Below are 20065 nucleotides of genomic sequence, written 5' to 3'. Positions count from 1 at the left end.
AAGGTTAAAAACGGGGATTACTATGAAAATAAGCGATATTTAAGGTTAAAAACGGGGATTTCTATGAAAATAAGCGATATTTAAGGTTAAAAACAGGGATTTCTATGAAAATAAGCGATATTTAAGGTTAAAAACAGGGATTTCTATGAAAATAAGCGATATTTAAGGTTAAAAACGGGGATTTCTATGAAAATAAGCGATATTTAAGGTTAAAAACAGGGATTTCTATGAAAATAAGCGATATTTCAGGGGAAAAACAGGGATTTCTATGAAAATAAGCGATATTTTAGGTTAAAAACAGGGATTTCTATGAAAATAAGCGATATTTAAGGTTAAAAACAGGGATTTCTATGAAAATAAGCGATATTTAAGGGGAAAAAACGGGGATTTCTATGAAAATAAGCGATATTTAAGGTTAAAAACAGGGATTTCTATGAAAATAAGCGATATTTTAGGTTAAAAACAGGGATTTCTATGAAAATAAGCGATATTTAAGGTTAAAAACAGGGATTTCTATGAAAATAAGCGATATTTTAGGTTAAAAACAGGGATTTCTAGGAAAATAAGCGATATTTTAGGTTAAAAACAGGGATTTCTTTGAAAATAAGCGATATTTTAGGTTAAAAACGGGGGATTTCTATGAAAATAAGCGATATTTAAGGTTAAAAACGGGGATTTCTATGAAAATAAGCGATATTTAAGGGGAAAAACGGGGATTTCTATGAAAATAAGCGATTTTTTGGGGGAAAAACAGGGATTTCTATGAAAATAAGCGATATTTCAGGTTAAAAACAGGGATTTCTATGAAAATAAGCGATATTTTAGGTTAAAAACAGGGATTTCTATGAAAATAAGCGATATTTTAGGGTTAAAAACGGGGATTTCTATGAAAATAAGCGATATTTTAGGTTAAAAACAGGGATTTCTATGAAAATAAGCGATATTTAAGGTTAAAAACGGGGATTTCTATGAAAATAAGCGATATTTAAGGGGAAAAACGGGGATTTCTATGAAAATAAGCGATATTTCAGGTTAAAAACGGGGATTTCTATGAAAATAAGCGATATTTAAGGTTAAAAACAGGGATTTCTATGAAAATAAGCGATATTTAAGGTTAAAAACGGGGATTTCTATGAAAACAAGCGATATTTAAGAATAAAAACGGGGATTTCTATGAAAATAAGCGATATTTAAGGTTAAAAACAGGGATTTCTATGAAAATAAGCGATATTTAAGGTTAAAAACAGGGATTTCTATGAAAATAAGCGATATTTAAGGTTAAAAACAGGGATTTCTATGAAAATAAGCGATATTTAAGGTTAAAAACAGGGATTTCTATGAAAATAAGCGATATTTAAGGTTAAAAACGGGGATTTCTATGAAAATAAGCAATATTTAAGGTTAAAAACGGGGATTTCTATGAAAATAAGCGATATTTTAGTGGAAAAACAGGGATTTCTATGAAAATAAGCGATATTTTAGGTTAAAAACAGGGATTTCTTTGAAAATAAGCGATATTTTAGGTTAAAAACGGGGGATTTCTATGAAAATAAGCGATATTTAAGGTTAAAAACGGGGATTTCTATGAAAATAAGCGATATTTAAGGGGAAAAACGGGGATTTCTATGAAAATAAGCGATTTTTTGGGGGAAAAACAGGGATTTCTATGAAAATAAGCGATATTTCAGGTTAAAAACAGGGATTTCTATGAAAATAAGCGATATTTTAGGTTAAAAACAGGGATTTCTATGAAAATAAGCGATATTTTAGGGTTAAAAACGGGGATTTCTATGAAAATAAGCGATATTTTAGGTTAAAAACGGGGATTTCTATGAAAATAAGCGATATTTAAGGGGAAAAACGGGGATTTCTATGAAAATAAGCGATTTTTTGGGGGAAAAACAGGGATTTCTATGAAAATAAGCGATATTTCAGGTTAAAAACAGGGATTTCTATGAAAATAAGCGATATTTTAGGTTAAAAACAGGGATTTCTATGAAAATAAGCGATATTTTAGGGTTAAAAACGGGGATTTCTATGAAAATAAGCGATATTTTAGGTTAAAAACGGGGATTTCTATGAAAATAAGCGATTTTTTGGGGGAAAAACAGGGATTTCTATGAAAATACGCGATATTTAAGGTTAAAAACAGGGATTTCTATGAAAATAAGCGATATTTAAGGTTAAAAACGGGGATTTCTATGAAAACAAGCGATATTTAAGAATAAAAACGGGGATTTCTATGAAAATAAGCGATATTTTAGGTTAAAAACAGGGATTTCTATGAAAATAAGCGATATTTTAGGGTTAAAAACGGGGATTTCTATGAAAATAAGCGATATTTAAGGTTAAAAACGGGGATTTCTATGAAAATAAGCGATTTTTTGGGGGAAAAACAGGGATTTCTATGAAAATACGCGATATTTAAGGTTAAAAACAGGGATTTCTATGAAAATAAGCGATATTTAAGGTTAAAAACGGGGATTTCTATGAAAACAAGCGATATTTAAGAATAAAAACGGGGATTTCTATGAAAATAAGCGATATTTAAGGTTAAAAACAGGGATTTCTATGAAAATAAGCGATATTTAAGGTTAAAAACCGGGATTTCTATGAAAATAAGCGATATTTAAGGTTTAAAACAGGGATTTCTATGAAAATAAGCGATATTTAAGGTTAAAAACGGGGATTTCTATGAAAATAAGCGATATTTAAGGGGAAAAAACGGGGATTTCTATGAAAATAAGCGATTTTTTGGGGGAAAAACAGGGATTTCTATGAAAATAAGCGATATTTCAGGTTAAAAACAGGGATTTCTATGAAAATAAGCGATATTTTAGGTTAAAAACAGGGATTTCTATGAAAATAAGCGATATTTTAGGGTTAAAAACGGGGATTTCTATGAAAATAAGCGATATTTTAGGTTAAAAACGGGGATTTCTATGAAAATAAGCGATTTTTTGGGGGAAAAACAGGGATTTCTATGAAAATACGCGATATTTAAGGTTAAAAACAGGGATTTCTATGAAAATAAGCGATATTTAAGGTTAAAAACGGGGATTTCTATGAAAACAAGCGATATTTAAGAATAAAAACGGGGATTTCTATGAAAATAAGCGATATTTAAGGTTAAAAACAGGGATTTCTATGAAAATAAGCGATATTTAAGGTTAAAAACCGGGATTTCTATGAAAATAAGCGATATTTAAGGTTTAAAACAGGGATTTCTATGAAAATAAGCGATATTTAAGGTTAAAAACGGGGATTTCTATGAAAATAAGCCATATTTTAGGGGAAAAACAGGGATTTCTATGAAAATAAGCGATATTTTAGGGGAAAAACAGGGATTTCTATGAAAATAAGCGATATTTAAGGTTAAAAACAGGGATTTCTATGAAAATAAGCGATATTTAAGGTGAAAAACAGGGATTTCTATGAAAATAAGCGATTTTTTGGGGGAAAAACAGGGATTTCTATGAAAATACGCGATATTTAAGGTTAAAAACAGGGATTTCTATGAAAATAAGCGATATTTAAGGTTAAAAACGGGGATTTCTATGAAAACAAGCGATATTTAAGAATAAAAACGGGGATTTCTATGAAAATAAGCGATATTTAAGGTTAAAAACAGGGATTTCTATGAAAATAAGCGATATTTAAGGTTAAAAACCGGGATTTCTATGAAAATAAGCGATATTTAAGGTTTAAAACAGGGATTTCTATGAAAATAAGCGATATTTAAGGTTAAAAACGGGGATTTCTATGAAAATAAGCCATATTTTAGGGGAAAAACAGGGATTTCTATGAAAATAAGCGATATTTTAGGGGAAAAACAGGGATTTCTATGAAAATAAGCGATATTTAAGGTTAAAAACAGGGATTTCTATGAAAATAAGCGATATTTAAGGTGAAAAACAGGGATTTCTATGAAAATAAGCGATATTTTAGGGGAAAAACAGGGATTTCTATGAAAATAAGCGATATTTAAGGTTAAAAACAGGGATTTCTATGAAAATAAGCGATATTTAAGGTTAAAAACAGGGATTTCTATGAAAATAAGCGATATTTTAGGGTTAAAAACAGGGATTTCTATGAAAATAAGCGACATTTAAGGTGAAAAACAGGGATTTCTATGAAAATAAGCGATATTTTAGGGGAAAAACGGGGATTTCTATGAAAATAAGCGATATTTTAGGGGAAAAACAGGGATTTCTATGAAAATAAGCGATATTTAAGGGGAAAAACAGGGATTTCTATGAAAATAAGCGATATTTTAGGGGAAAAACAGGGATTTCTACGAAAATAAGCGATATTTTAGGTTAAAAACAGGGATTTCTACGAAAATAAGCGATATTTTAGGTTAAAAACCGGGATTTCTATGAAAATAAGCGATATTTTAGGGTTAAAAACGGGGATTTCTATGAAAATAAGCGATACTTAAGGTGAAAAACAGGGATTTCTATGAAAATAAGCGATATTTCAGGTTAAAAACAGGGATTTCTATGAAAATAAGCGATATTTTAGGTTAAAAACCGGGATTTCTATGAAAATAAGCGATATTTTAGGGTTAAAAACGGGGATTTCTATGAAAATAAGCGATATTTAAGGTTAAAAACAGGGATTTCTATGAAAATAAGCGATATTTCAGGGGAAAAACAGGGATTTCTATGAAAATAAGCGATATTTTAGGTTAAAAACAGGGATTTCTATGAAAATAAGCGACATTTAAGGTGAAAAATAGGGATTTCTATGAAAATAAGCGATATTTCAGGTTAAAAACAGGGATTTCTATGAAAATAAGCGATATTTTAGGTTAAAAACAGGGATTTCTATGAAAATAAGCGATATTTAAGGTTAAAAACGGGGATTTCTATGAAAATAAGCGATATTTAAGGTTAAAAACAGGGATTTCTATGAAAATAAGCGATATTTCAGGGGAAAAACAGGGATTTCTATGAAAATAAGCGATATTTAAGGTTAAAAACGGGGATTTCTATGAAAATAAGCGATATTTAAGGTTAAAAACAGGGATTTCTATGAAAATAAGCGATATTTTAGGTTAAAAACAGGGATTTCTATGAAAATAAGCGATATTTAAGGTTAAAAACAGGGATTTCTATGAAAATAAGCGATATTTTAGGTTAAAAACAGGGATTTCTATGAAAATAAGCGATATTTAAGGTTAAAAACAGGGATTTCTATGAAAATAAGCGATATTTTAGGTTAAAAACAGGGATTTCTAGGAAAATAAGCGATATTTTAGGTTAAAAACAGGGATTTCTTTGAAAATAAGCGATATTTTAGGTTAAAAACGGGGGATTTCTATGAAAATAAGCGATATTTAAGGTTAAAAACGGGGATTTCTATGAAAATAAGCGATATTTAAGGGGAAAAACGGGGATTTCTATGAAAATAAGCGATTTTTTGGGGGAAAAACAGGGATTTCTATGAAAATAAGCGATATTTCAGGTTAAAAACAGGGATTTCTATGAAAATAAGCGATATTTTAGGTTAAAAACAGGGATTTCTATGAAAATAAGCGATATTTTAGGGTTAAAAACGGGGATTTCTATGAAAATAAGCGATATTTTAGGTTAAAAACAGGGATTTCTATGAAAATAAGCGATATTTAAGGTTAAAAACGGGGATTTCTATGAAAATAAGCGATATTTAAGGGGAAAAACGGGGATTTCTATGAAAATAAGCGATATTTCAGGTTAAAAACGGGGATTTCTATGAAAATAAGCGATATTTAAGGTTAAAAACAGGGATTTCTATGAAAATAAGCAATATTTAAGGTTAAAAACGGGGATTTCTATGAAAACAAGCGATATTTAAGAATAAAAACGGGGATTTCTATGAAAATAAGCGATATTTAAGGTTAAAAACAGGGATTTCTATGAAAATAAGCAATATTTAAGGTTAAAAACGGGGATTTCTATGAAAACAAGCGATATTTAAGAATAAAAACGGGGATTTCTATGAAAATAAGCGATATTTAAGGTTAAAAACAGGGATTTCTATGAAAATAAGCGATATTTAAGGTTAAAAACAGGGATTTCTATGAAAATAAGCGATATTTAAGGTTAAAAACAGGGATTTCTATGAAAATAAGCGATATTTAAGGTTAAAAACAGGGATTTCTATGAAAATAAGCGATATTTAAGGTTAAAAACGGGGATTTCTATGAAAATAAGCAATATTTAAGGTTAAAAACGGGGATTTCTATGAAAATAAGCGATATTTAAGGTTAAAAACAGGGATTTCTATGAAAATAAGCGATATTTTAGGGTTAAAAACAGGGATTTCTATGAAAATAAGCGATATTTCAGGTTAAAAACAGGGATTTCTATGAAAATAAGCGATATTTTAGGGTTAAAAACAGGGATTTCTATGAAAATAAGCGATATTTTAGGGTTAAAAACAGGGATTTCTATGAAAATAAGCAATATTTTAGGGGAAAAAACAGGGATTTCTATGAAAATAAGCGATATTTTAGGGGAAAAACAGGGATTTCTATGAAAATAAGCGATATTTAAGGTTAAATACAGGGATTTCTATGAAAATAAGCGATATTTTAAGGTTAAAAACAGGGATTTCTATGAAAATAAGTGATATTTAAGGTTAAAAACGGGGATTTCTATGAAAATAAGCGATATTTAAGGTTAAAAACGGGGATTTCTATGAAAATAAGCGATATTTTAGGGTTAAAAACAGGGATTTCTATGAAAATAAGCGATATTTCAGGTTAAAAACAGGGATTTCCATGAAAATAAGCGATATTTTAGGGGAAAAACAGGGATTTCTATGAAAATAAGCGATATTTAAGGTTAAAAACAGGGATTTCCATGAAAATAAGCGATATTTTAGGTTAAAAACAGGGATTTCTATGAAAATAAGCGATATTTAAGGTTAAAAACAGGGATTTCTATGAAAATAAGCAATATTTAAGGTTAAAAACAGGTATTTCTATGAAAATAAGCGAGATTTCAGGTTAAAAACAGGGATTTCTATGAAAATAAGCGATATTTTAGGGTTAAAAACAGGGATTTCGATGAAAATAAGCGATATTTAAGGTTAAAAACAGGGATTTCTACGAAAATAAGCGATATTTTAGGGGAAAAACAGGGATTTCTATGAAAATAAGCGATATTTAAGGTTAAAAACAGGGATTTCTATGAAAATAAGCGATATTTCAGGTTATAAACAGGGATTTCTATGAAAATAAGCGATATTTTAGGGTTAAAAACAGGGATTTCTATGAAAATAAGCGAGATTTCAGGTTAAAAACAGGGATTTCTATGAAAATAAGCGATATTTTAGGGTTAAAAACAGGGATTTCTATGAAAATAAGCGATATTTAAGGTTAAAAACAGGGATTTCTATGAAAATAAGCGAGATTTAAGGTTAAAAACAGGGATTTCTATGAAAATAAGCGATATTTAAGGTTAAAAACAGGGATTTCTATGAAAATAAGCGAGATTTCAGGTTAAAAACAGGGATTTCTATGAAAATAAGCGATATTTAAGGTTAAAAACAGGGATTTCTATGAAAATAAGCGATATTTTAGGGGAAAAACAGGGATTTCGATGAAAATAAGCGATATTTTAGGGTTAAAAACAGGGATTTCTATGAAAATAAGCGATATTTCAGGTTAAAAACAGGGATTTCTATGAAAATAAGCGATATTTTAGGGTTAAAAACAGGGATTTCTATGAAAATAAGCGATAATTAAGGTTAAAAACAGGGATTTCTATGAAAATAAGCGATATTTTAGGGGAAAAAAAGGGATTTCTATGAAAATAAGCGATATTTCAGGTTAAAAACAGGGATTTCTATGAAAATAAGCGATATTTCAGGTTAAAAACAGGGATTTCTATGAAAATAAGCGATATTTAAGGTTAAAAACAGGGATTTCGATGAAAATAAGCGAGATTTAAGGTTAAAAACAGGGATTTCTATGAAAATAAGCGATATTTTAGGGTTAAAAACAGGGATTTCTATGAAAATAAGCGATATTTAAGGTTAAAAACAGGGATTTCTATGAAAATAAGCGATATTTTAAGGTTAAAAACAGGGATTTCTATGAAAATAAGCGATATTTAAGGTTAAAAACGGGGATTTCTATGAAAATAAGCGATATTTAAGGTTAAAAACGGGGATTTCTATGAAAATAAGCGAGATTTCAGGTTAAAAACAGGGATTTCCATGAAAATAAGCGATATTTCAGGTTAAAAACAGGGATTTCTATGAAAATAAGCGATATTTAAGGTTAAAAACAGGGATTTCTATGAAAATAAGCGATATTTAAGGTTAAAAACAGGGATTTCTATGAAAATAAGCGATATTTTAGGGTTAAAAACAGGGATTTCTATGAAAATAAGCGATATTTCAGGTTAAAAACAGGGATTTCCATGAAAATAAGCGATATTTTAGGGGAAAAACAGGGATTTCTATGAAAATAAGCGATATTTAAGGTTAAAAACAGGGATTTCCATAAAAATAAGCGATATTTAAGGTTAAAAACAGGGATTTCTACGAAAATAAGCGATATTTAAGGTTAAAAACAGGGATTTCTATGAAAATAAGCGATATTTAAGGTTAAAAACAGGGATTTCTATGAAAATAAGCGAGATTTCAGGTTAAAAACAGGGATTTCTATGAAAATAAGTGATATTTTAGGGTTAAAAACAGGGATTTCGATGAAAATAAGCGATATTTAAGGTTAAAAACAGGGATTTCTACGAAAATAAGCGATATTTAAGGTTAAAAACAGGGATTTCTATGAAAATAAGCGATATTTAAGGATAAAAACAGGGATTTCTATGAAAATAAGCGATATTTAAGGTTAAAAACAGGGATTTCTATGAAAATAAGCGATATTTAAGGTTAAAAACAGGGATTTCTATGAAAATAAGCGAGATTTAAGGTTAAAAACAGGGATTTCTATGAAAATAAGCGATATTTCAGGTTAAAAACAGGGATTTCTATGAAAATAAGCGATATTTCAGGTTAAAAACAGGGATTTCTATGAAAATAAGCGAGATTTTAGGGTTAAAAACAGGGATTTCTATGAAAATAAGCGATATTTTAGGGGAAAAACAGGGATTTCTATGAAAATAAGCGATATTTTAGGGTTAAAAACAGGGATTTCTATGAAAATAAGCGATATTTAAGGTTAAAAACGGGGATTTCTATGAAAATAAGCGATATTTTAGGGTTAAAAACAGGGATTTCTATGAAAATAAGCGATATTTTAGGGTTAAAAACAGGGATTTCTATGAAAATAAGCAATATTTTAGGGGAAAAAAAGGGATTTCTATGAAAATAAGCGATATTTAAGGTTAAAAACAGGGATTTCTATGAAAATAAGCGATATTTAAGGTTAAAAACAGGGATTTCTATGAAAATAAGCGAGATTTCAGGTTAAAAACAGGGATTTCTATGAAAATAAGCGATATTTTAGGGTTAAAAACAGGGATTTCGATGAAAATAAGCGATATTTAAGGTTAAAAACAGGGATTTCTACGAAAATAAGCGATATTTAAGGTTAAAAACAGGGATTTCTATGAAAATAAGCGATATTTAAGGTTAAAAACAGGGATTTCTATGAAAATAAGCGAGATTTAAGGTTAAAAACAGGGATTTCTATGAAAATAAGCGATATTTCAGGTTAAAAACAGGGATTTCTATGAAAATAAGCGATATTTAAGGTTAAAAACAGGGATTTCTATGAAAATAAGCGATATTTTAGGGTTAAAAACAGGGATTTCTATGAAAATAAGCGATATTTAAGGTTAAAAACAGGGATTTCTATGAAAATAAGCGATATTTTAGGGTTAAAAACAGGGATTTCTATGAAAATAAGCGATATTTCAGGTTAAAAACAGGGATTTCTATGAAAATAAGCGATATTTTAGGGTTAAAAACAGGGATTTCTATGAAAATAAGCGATATTTTAGGGTTAAAAACAGGGATTTCTATGAAAATAAGCGATATTTTAGGTTAAAAACAGGGATTTCTATGAAAATAAGCGATATTTTAGGGGAAAAACAGGGATTTCTATGAAAATAAGCGATATTTTAGGGTTAAAAACAGGGATTTCTATGAAAATAAGCGATATTTCAGGTTAAAAACAGGGATTTCTATGAAAATAAGCGATATTTTAGGGTTAAAAACAGGGATTTCTATGAAAATAAGCGATATTTTAGGGTTAAAAACAGGGATTTCTATGAAAATAAGCAATATTTTAGGGGAAAAAAAGGGATTTCTATGAAAATAAGCGATATTTTAGGGGAAAAACAGGGATTTCTATGAAAATAAGCGATATTTAAGGTTAAATACAGGGATTTCTATGAAAATAAGCGATATTTTAAGGTTAAAAACAGGGATTTCTATGAAAATAAGTGATATTTAAGGTTAAAAACGGGGATTTCTATGAAAATAAGCGATATTTAAGGTTAAAAACGGGGATTTCTATGAAAATAAGCGATATTTTAGGGTTAAAAACAGGGATTTCTATGAAAATAAGCGATATTTCAGGTTAAAAACAGGGATTTCCATGAAAATAAGCGATATTTTAGGGGAAAAACAGGGATTTCTATGAAAATAAGCGATATTTAAGGTTAAAAACAGGGATTTCCATGAAAATAAGCGATATTTTAGGTTAAAAACAGGGATTTCTATGAAAATAAGCGATATTTAAGGTTAAAAACAGGGATTTCTATGAAAATAAGCAATATTTAAGGTTAAAAACAGGTATTTCTATGAAAATAAGCGAGATTTCAGGTTAAAAACAGGGATTTCTATGAAAATAAGCGATATTTTAGGGTTAAAAACAGGGATTTCGATGAAAATAAGCGATATTTAAGGTTAAAAACAGGGATTTCTACGAAAATAAGCGATATTTTAGGGGAAAAACAGGGATTTCTATGAAAATAAGCGATATTTAAGGTTAAAAACAGGGATTTCTATGAAAATAAGCGATATTTTAGGGTTAAAAACAGGGATTTCGATGAAAATAAGCGATATTTAAGGTTAAAAACAGGGATTTCTACGAAAATAAGCGATATTTAAGGTTAAAAACAGGGATTTCTATGAAAATAAGCGATATTTCAGGTTAAAAACAGGGATTTCTATGAAAATAAGCGAGATTTTAGGGTTAAAAACAGGGATTTCTATGAAAATAAGCGATATTTAAGGATAAAAACAGGGATTTCTATGAAAATAAGCGATATTTAAGGTTAAAAACAGGGATTTCTATGAAAATAAGCGATATTTAAGGTTAAAAACAGGGATTTCTATGAAAATAAGCGAGATTTAAGGTTAAAAACAGGGATTTCTATGAAAATAAGCGATATTTCAGGTTAAAAACAGGGATTTCTATGAAAATAAGCGATATTTCAGGTTAAAAACAGGGATTTCTATGAAAATAAGCGAGATTTTAGGGTTAAAAACAGGGATTTCTATGAAAATAAGCGATATTTTAGGGGAAAAACAGGGATTTCTATGAAAATAAGCGATATTTTAGGGTTAAAAACAGGGATTTCTATGAAAATAAGCGATATTTAAGGTTAAAAACGGGGATTTCTATGAAAATAAGCGATATTTTAGGGTTAAAAACAGGGATTTCTATGAAAATAAGCGATATTTTAGGGTTAAAAACAGGGATTTCTATGAAAATAAGCAATATTTTAGGGGAAAAAAAGGGATTTCTATGAAAATAAGCGATATTTAAGGTTAAAAACAGGGATTTCTATGAAAATAAGCGATATTTAAGGTTAAAAACAGGGATTTCTATGAAAATAAGCGAGATTTCAGGTTAAAAACAGGGATTTCTATGAAAATAAGCGATATTTTAGGGTTAAAAACAGGGATTTCGATGAAAATAAGCGATATTTAAGGTTAAAAACAGGGATTTCTACGAAAATAAGCGATATTTAAGGTTAAAAACAGGGATTTCTATGAAAATAAGCGATATTTAAGGTTAAAAACAGGGATTTCTATGAAAATAAGCGAGATTTAAGGTTAAAAACAGGGATTTCTATGAAAATAAGCGATATTTCAGGTTAAAAACAGGGATTTCTATGAAAATAAGCGATATTTAAGGTTAAAAACAGGGATTTCTATGAAAATAAGCGATATTTTAGGGTTAAAAACAGGGATTTCTATGAAAATAAGCGATATTTAAGGTTAAAAACAGGGATTTCTATGAAAATAAGCGATATTTTAGGGTTAAAAACAGGGATTTCTATGAAAATAAGCGATATTTCAGGTTAAAAACAGGGATTTCTATGAAAATAAGCGATATTTTAGGGTTAAAAACAGGGATTTCTATGAAAATAAGCGATATTTTAGGGTTAAAAACAGGGATTTCTATGAAAATAAGCGATATTTTAGGGTTAAAAACAGGGATTTCTATGAAAATAAGCAATATTTTAGGGGAAAAAAAGGGATTTCTATGAAAATAAGCGATATTTTAGGGGAAAAACAGGGATTTCTATGAAAATAAGCGATATTTAAGGTTAAATACAGGGATTTCTATGAAAATAAGCGATATTTTAAGGTTAAAAACAGGGATTTCTATGAAAATAAGTGATATTTAAGGTTAAAAACGGGGATTTCTATGAAAATAAGCGATATTTAAGGTTAAAAACGGGGATTTCTATGAAAATAAGCGATATTTTAGGGTTAAAAACAGGGATTTCTATGAAAATAAGCGATATTTCAGGTTAAAAACAGGGATTTCCATGAAAATAAGCGATATTTTAGGGGAAAAACAGGGATTTCTATGAAAATAAGCGATATTTAAGGTTAAAAACAGGGATTTCCATGAAAATAAGCGATATTTTAGGTTAAAAACAGGGATTTCTATGAAAATAAGCGATATTTAAGGTTAAAAACAGGGATTTCTATGAAAATAAGCAATATTTAAGGTTAAAAACAGGTATTTCTATGAAAATAAGCGAGATTTCAGGTTAAAAACAGGGATTTCTATGAAAATAAGCGATATTTTAGGGTTAAAAACAGGGATTTCGATGAAAATAAGCGATATTTAAGGTTAAAAACAGGGATTTCTACGAAAATAAGCGATATTTTAGGGGAAAAACAGGGATTTCTATGAAAATAAGCGATATTTCAGGTTAAAAACAGGGATTTCTATGAAAATAAGCGATATTTTAGGGTTAAAAACAGGGATTTCTATGAAAATAAGCGAGATTTCAGGTTAAAAACAGGGATTTCTATGAAAATAAGCGATATTTTAGGGTTAAAAACAGGGATTTCTATGAAAATAAGCGATATTTAAGGTTAAAAACAGGGATTTCTATGAAAATAAGCGATATTTAAGGTTAAAAACAGGGATTTCTATGAAAATAAGCGAGATTTAATGTTAAAAACAGGGATTTCTATGAAAATAAGCGATATTTAAGGTTAAAAACAGGGATTTCTATGAAAATAAGCGATATTTTAGGGGAAAAACAGGGATTTCGATGAAAATAAGCGATATTTTAGGGTTAAAAACAGGGATTTCTATGAAAATAAGCGAGATTTCAGGTTAAAAACAGGGATTTCTATGAAAATAAGCGATATTTTAGGGTTAAAAACAGGGATTTCTATGAAAATAAGCGATATTTAAGGTTAAAAACAGGGATTTCTATGAAAATAAGCGATATTTTAGGGGAAAAAAAGGGATTTCTATGAAAATAAGCGATATTTTAGGGGAAAAACAGGGATTTCTATGAAAATAAGCGATATTTCAGGTTAAAAACAGGGATTTCTATGAAAATAAGCGATATTTAAGGTTAAAAACAGGGATTTCGATGAAAATAAGCGAGATTTAAGGTTAAAAACAGGGATTTCTATGAAAATAAGCGATATTTTAGGGTTAAAAACAGGGATTTCTATGAAAATAAGCGATATTTAAGGTTAAAAACAGGGATTTCTATGAAAATAAGCGATATTTTAAGGTTAAAAACAGGGATTTCTATGAAAATAAGCGATATTTAAGGTTAAAAACGGGGATTTCTATGAAAATAAGCGATATTTAAGGTTAAAAACGGGGATTTCTATGAAAATAAGCGAGATTTCAGGTTAAAAACAGGGATTTCCATGAAAATAAGCGATATTTAAGGTTAAAAACAGGGATTTCTATGAAAATAAGCGATATTTCAGGTTAAAAACAGGGATTTCTATGAAAATAAGCGATATTTTAGGGTTAAAAACAGGGATTTCTATGAAAATAAGCGATATTTCAGGTTAAAAACAGGGATTTCCATGAAAATAAGCGATATTTTAGGGGAAAAACAGGGATTTCTATGAAAATAAGCGATATTTAAGGTTAAAAACAGGGATTTCCATAAAAATAAGCGATATTTAAGGTTAAAAACAGGGATTTCTACGAAAATAAGCGATATTTAAGGTTAAAAACAGGGATTTCTATGAAAATAAGCGATATTTCAGGTTAAAAACAGGGATTTCTATGAAAATAAGCGAGATTTTAGGGTTAAAAACAGGGATTTCTATGAAAATAAGCGATATTTTAGGGGAAAAACAGGGATTTCTATGAAAATAAGCGATATTTTAGGGTTAAAAACAGGGATTTCTATGAAAATAAGCGATATTTCAGGTTAAAAACAGGGATTTCTATGAAAATAAGCGATATTTTAGGGTTAAAAACAGGGATTTCTATGAAAATAAGCAATATTTTAGGGGAAAAAAAGGGATTTCTATGAAAATAAGCGATATTTAAGGTTAAAAACAGGGATTTCTATGAAAATAAGCGATATTTTAAGGTTAAAAACAGGGATTTCTACGAAAACAAGCGATATTTAAGGTTAAAAACAGGGATTTCTACGAAAACAAACGATATTTAAGGTTAAAAACAGGGATTTCTATGAAAATAAGCGATATTTAAGGTTAAAAACAGGGATTTCTATGAAAATAAGCGATGTTTTAGGGTTAAAAACAGGGATTTCTATGAAAATAAGCGATATTTAAGGTTAAAAACAGGGATTTCTATGAAAATAAGCGATATTTCAGGGGAAAAACAGGGATTTCTATGAAAATAAGCGATATTTAAGGTTAAAAACAGGGATTTCTACGAAAATAAGCGATATTTTAGAGGAAAAACAGGGATTTCTATGAAAATAAGCGATATTTAAGGTTAAAAACAGGGATTTCTATGAAAATAAGCGATATTTCAGGTTAAAAACAGGGATTTCTATGAAAATAAGTGATATTTAAGGTTAAAAACAGGGATTTCTATGAAAATAAGCGATATTTAAGGTTAAAAACAGGGATTTCTATGAAAATAAGTGATATTTCAGGTTAAAAACAGGGATTTCCATGAAAATAAGCGATATTTTAGGTTAAAAACAGGGATTTCTATGAAAATAAGCGATATTTAAGGTTAAAAACAGGGATTTCTATGAAAATAAGCAATATTTAAGGTTAAAAACAGGGATTTCTATGAAAATAAGCGAGATTTCAGGTTAAAAACAGGGATTTCTATGAAAATAAGCGATATTTTAGGGTTAAAAACAGGGATTTCGATGAAAATAAGCGATATTTCAGGTTAAAAACAGGGATTTCTATGAAAATAAGCGATATTTCAGGTTAAAAACAGGGATTTCTATGAAAATAAGCGATATTTAAGGTTAAAAACAGGGATTTCTACGAAAATAAGCGATATTTTAGGGGAAAAACAGGGATTTCTATGAAAATAAGCGATATTTAAGGTTAAAAACAGGGATTTCTATGAAAATAAGCGATATTTCAGGTTAAAAACAGGGATTTCTATGAAAATAAGCGATATTTTAGGGTTAAAAACAGGGATTTCTATGAAAATAAGCGATATTTTAGGGTTAAAAACAGGGATTTCTATGAAAATAAGCGATATTTAAGGTTAAAAACAGGGATTTCTATGAAAATAAGCGAGATTTAAGGTTAAAAACAGGGATTTCTATGAAAATAAGCGATATTTCAGGTTAAAAACAGGGATTTCTATGAAAATAAGCGATATTTCAGGTTAAAAACAGGGATTTCTATGAAAATAAGCGAGATTTAAGGTTAAAAACAGGGATTTCTATGAAAATAAGCGATATTTCAGGTTAAAAACAGGGATTTCTATGAAAATAAGCGATATTTTAGGTTAAAAACAGGGATTTCTATGAAAATAAGCGATATTTAAGGTTAAAAACAGGGATTTCTATGAAAATAAGCGATATTTTAGGTTAAAAACAGGGATTTTATGAAAATAAGCGATATTTCAGGTTAAAAACAGGGATTTCCATGAAAATAAGCGATATTTAAGGTTAAAAACAGGGATTTCTATGAAAATAAGCGATATTTAAGGTTAAAAACAGGGATTTCTTTGAAAATAAGCAATATTTAAGGTTAAAAACAGGGATTTCTATGAAAATAAGCGATATTTCAGGTTAAAAACGGGGATTTCTATGAAAATAAGCGATATTTAAGGGGAAAAACGGGGATTTCTATGAAAATAAGCGATATTTAAGGTTAAAAACAGGGATTTCTATGAAAATAAGCGATTTTTTGGGGGAAAAACAGGGATTTCTATGAAAATAAGCGATATTTCAGGTTAAAAACAGGGATTTCTATGAAAATAAGCGATACTTAAGGTGAAAAACAGGGATTTCTATGAAAATAAGTGATATTTTAGGGTTAAAAACAGGGATTTCTATGAAAATAAGCGACATTTAAGGTGAAAAATAGGGATTTCTATGAAAATAAGCGATATTTCAGGTTAAAAACAGGGATTTCTATGAAAATAAGCGATATTTTAGGTTAAAAACAGGGATTTCTATGAAAATAAGCGATATTTAAGGGGAAAAACGGGGATTTCTATGAAAATAAGTGATATTTTAGGGTTAAAAACAGGGATTTCTATGAAAATAAGCGATATTTTAGGTTAAAAATAGGGATTTCTATGAAAATAAGCGATATTTCAGGTTAAAAACAGGGATTTCTATGAAAATAAGCGATATTTTAGGTTAAAAACAGGGATTTCTATGAAAATAAGCGATATTTAAGGGGAAAAACGGGGATTTCTATGAAAATAAGCGATATTTAAGGTTAAAAACAGGGATTTCTATGAAAATAAGCGGTATTTCAGGGGAAAAACAGGGATTTCTATGAAAATAAGCGATATTTTAGGTTAAAAACAGGGATTTCTATGAAAATAAGCGATATTTAAGGTGAAAAATAGGGATTTCTATGAAAATAAGCGATATTTCAGGTTAAAAACAGGGATTTCTATGAAAATAAGCGATATTTTAGGTTAAAAACAGGGATTTCTATGAAAATAAGCGATATTTAAGGGGAAAAACGGGGATTTCTATGAAAATAAGTGATATTTTAGGGTTAAAAACAGGGATTTCTATGAAAATAAGCGATATTTTAGGTTAAAAATAGGGATTTCTATGAAAATAAGCGATATTTCAGGTTAAAAACAGGGATTTCTATGAAAATAAGCGATATTTTAGGTTAAAAACAGGGATTTCTATGAAAATAAGCGATATTTAAGGGGAAAAACGGGGATTTCTATGAAAATAAGCGATATTTAAGGTTAAAAACAGGGATTTCTATGAAAATAAGCGGTATTTCAGGGGAAAAACAGGGATTTCTATGAAAATAAGCGATATTTTAGGTTAAAAACAGGGATTTCTATGAAAATAAGCGACATTTAAGGTGAAAAATAGGGATTTCTATGAAAATAAGCGATATTTCAGGTTAAAAACAGGGATTTCTATGAAAATAAGCGATATTTTAGGTTAAAAACAGGGATTTCTATGAAAATAAGCGATATTTAAGGTTAAAAACGGGGATTTCTATGAAAATAAGCGATATTTAAGGTTAAAAACAGGGATTTCTATGAAAATAAGCGATATTTAAGGTTAAAAACAGGGATTTCTATGAAAATAAGCGATATTTTAGGTTAAAAACAGGGATTTCTATGAAAATAAGCGATATTTAAGGTTAAAAACAGGGATTTCTATGAAAATAAGCGATATTTTAGGTTAAAAACAGGGATTTCTAGGAAAATAAGCGATATTTTAGGTTAAAAACAGGGATTTCTTTGAAAATAAGCGATATTTTAGGTTAAAAACGGGGGATTTCTATGAAAATAAGCGATATTTAAGGTTAAAAACGGGGATTTCTATGAAAATAAGCGATATTTAAGGTTAAAAACAGGGATTTCTATGAAAATAAGCGATATTTCAGGTTAAAAACAGGGATTTCTATGAAAATAAGCGATATTTAAGGCTAAAAACAGGGATTTCTATGAAAATAAGCGATATTTTAGGGGAAAAACAGGGATTTCTATGAAAATAAGCGATATTTCAGGTTAAAAACAGGGATTTCTATGAAAATAAGCGATATTTTAGGTTAAAAACAGGGATTTCTTTGAAAATAAGCGATATTTTAGGTTAAAAACGGGGGATTTCTATGAAAATAAGCGATATTTAAGGTTAAAAACGGGGATTTCTATGAAAATAAGCGATATTTAAGGGGAAAAACGGGGATTTCTATGAAAATAAGCGATTTTTTGGGGGAAAAACAGGGATTTCTATGAAAATAAGCGATATTTCAGGTTAAAAACAGGGATTTCTATGAAAATAAGCGATATTTTAGGGGAAAAACAGGGATTTCTATGAAAATAAGCGATATTTCAGGTTAAAAACAGGGATTTCTATGAAAATAAGCGATATTTAAGGTTAAAAACAGGGATTTCTATGAAAATAAGCGATATTTTAGGGTTAAAAACGGGGATTTCTATGAAAATAAGCGATATTTTAGGTTAAAAACAGGGATTTCTATGAAAATAAGCGATATTTAAGGTTAAAAACGGGGATTTCTATGAAAATAAGCGATATTTAAGGGGAAAAACGGGGATTTCTATGAAAATAAGCGATATTTCAGGTTAAAAACGGGGATTTCTATGAAAATAAGCGATATTTAAGGTTAAAAACAGGGATTTCTATGAAAATAAGCGATATTTAAGGTTAAAAACGGGGATTTCTATGAAAACAAGCGATATTTAAGAATAAAAACGGGGATTTCTATGAAAATAAGCGATATTTAAGGTTAAAAACAGGGATTTCTATGAAAATAAGCGATATTTAAGGTTAAAAACAGGGATTTCTATGAAAATAAGCGATATTTAAGGTTAAAAACAGGGATTTCTATGAAAATAAGCGATATTTAAGGTTAAAAACAGGGATTTCTATGAAAATAAGCGATATTTAAGGTTAAAAACGGGGATTTCTATGAAAATAAGCAATATTTAAGGTTAAAAACGGGGATTTCTATGAAAATAAGCGATATTTTAGTGGAAAAACAGGGATTTCTATGAAAATAAGCGATATTTTAGGTTAAAAACAGGGATTTCTATGAAAATAAGCGACATTTAAGGTTAAAAACAGGGATTTCTATGAAAATAAGCGATATTTAAGGTTAAAAACAGGGATTTCTTTGAAAATAAGCAATATTTAAGGTTAAAAACAGGGATTTCTATGAAAATAAGCGATATTTCAGGTTAAAAACGGGGATTTCTATGAAAATAAGCGATATTTAAGGGGAAAAACGGGGATTTCTATGAAAATAAGCGATATTTAAGGTTAAAAACAGGGATTTCTATGAAAATAAGCGATTTTTTGGGGGAAAAACAGGGATTTCTATGAAAATAAGCGATATTTCAGGTTAAAAACAGGGATTTCTATGAAAATAAGCGATATTTAAGGCTAAAAACAGGGATTTCTATGAAAATAAGCGATATTTTAGGGGAAAAACAGGGATTTCTATGAAAATAAGCGATATTTCAGGTTAAAAACAGGGATTTCTATGAAAATAAGCGATATTTTAGGTTAAAAACAGGGATTTCTATGAAAATAAGCGATATTTTAGGGTTAAAAACGGGGATTTCTATGAAAATAAGCGATATTTTAGGTTAAAAACAGGGATTTCTATGAAAATAAGCGATATTTAAGGTTAAAAACGGGGATTTCTATGAAAATAAGCGATATTTAAGGGGAAAAACGGGGAT

General features: G+C 29.0%; 1 long non-coding RNA gene across 1 annotated transcript in view; it reads left to right on the top strand.

Moving 5' to 3' along the window:
* The window catches only part of LOC125687857 (uncharacterized), a 109357-nt gene that overhangs the window by 52838 nt on the left and 36454 nt on the right, over window positions 1–20065 (top strand). Inside the window, exons 13-19 of the long non-coding RNA XR_007374497.1 lie at window positions 4608–4976; window positions 7737–8395; window positions 9591–9796; window positions 11573–12730; window positions 14091–14255; window positions 16272–16353; window positions 19394–19844. This is a non-coding gene — a long non-coding RNA (uncharacterized LOC125687857). The remainder of the gene's footprint in view (window positions 1–4607; window positions 4977–7736; window positions 8396–9590; window positions 9797–11572; window positions 12731–14090; window positions 14256–16271; window positions 16354–19393; window positions 19845–20065) is intronic.

The sequence above is a fragment of the Lagopus muta genome, unplaced genomic scaffold (genome assembly GCF_023343835.1).
Source record: "Lagopus muta isolate bLagMut1 unplaced genomic scaffold, bLagMut1 primary scaffold_93, whole genome shotgun sequence".
NCBI lineage: Eukaryota > Metazoa > Chordata > Aves > Galliformes > Phasianidae > Lagopus > Lagopus muta.
This window is presented reverse-complemented; position numbering and strand designations above follow the sequence as displayed.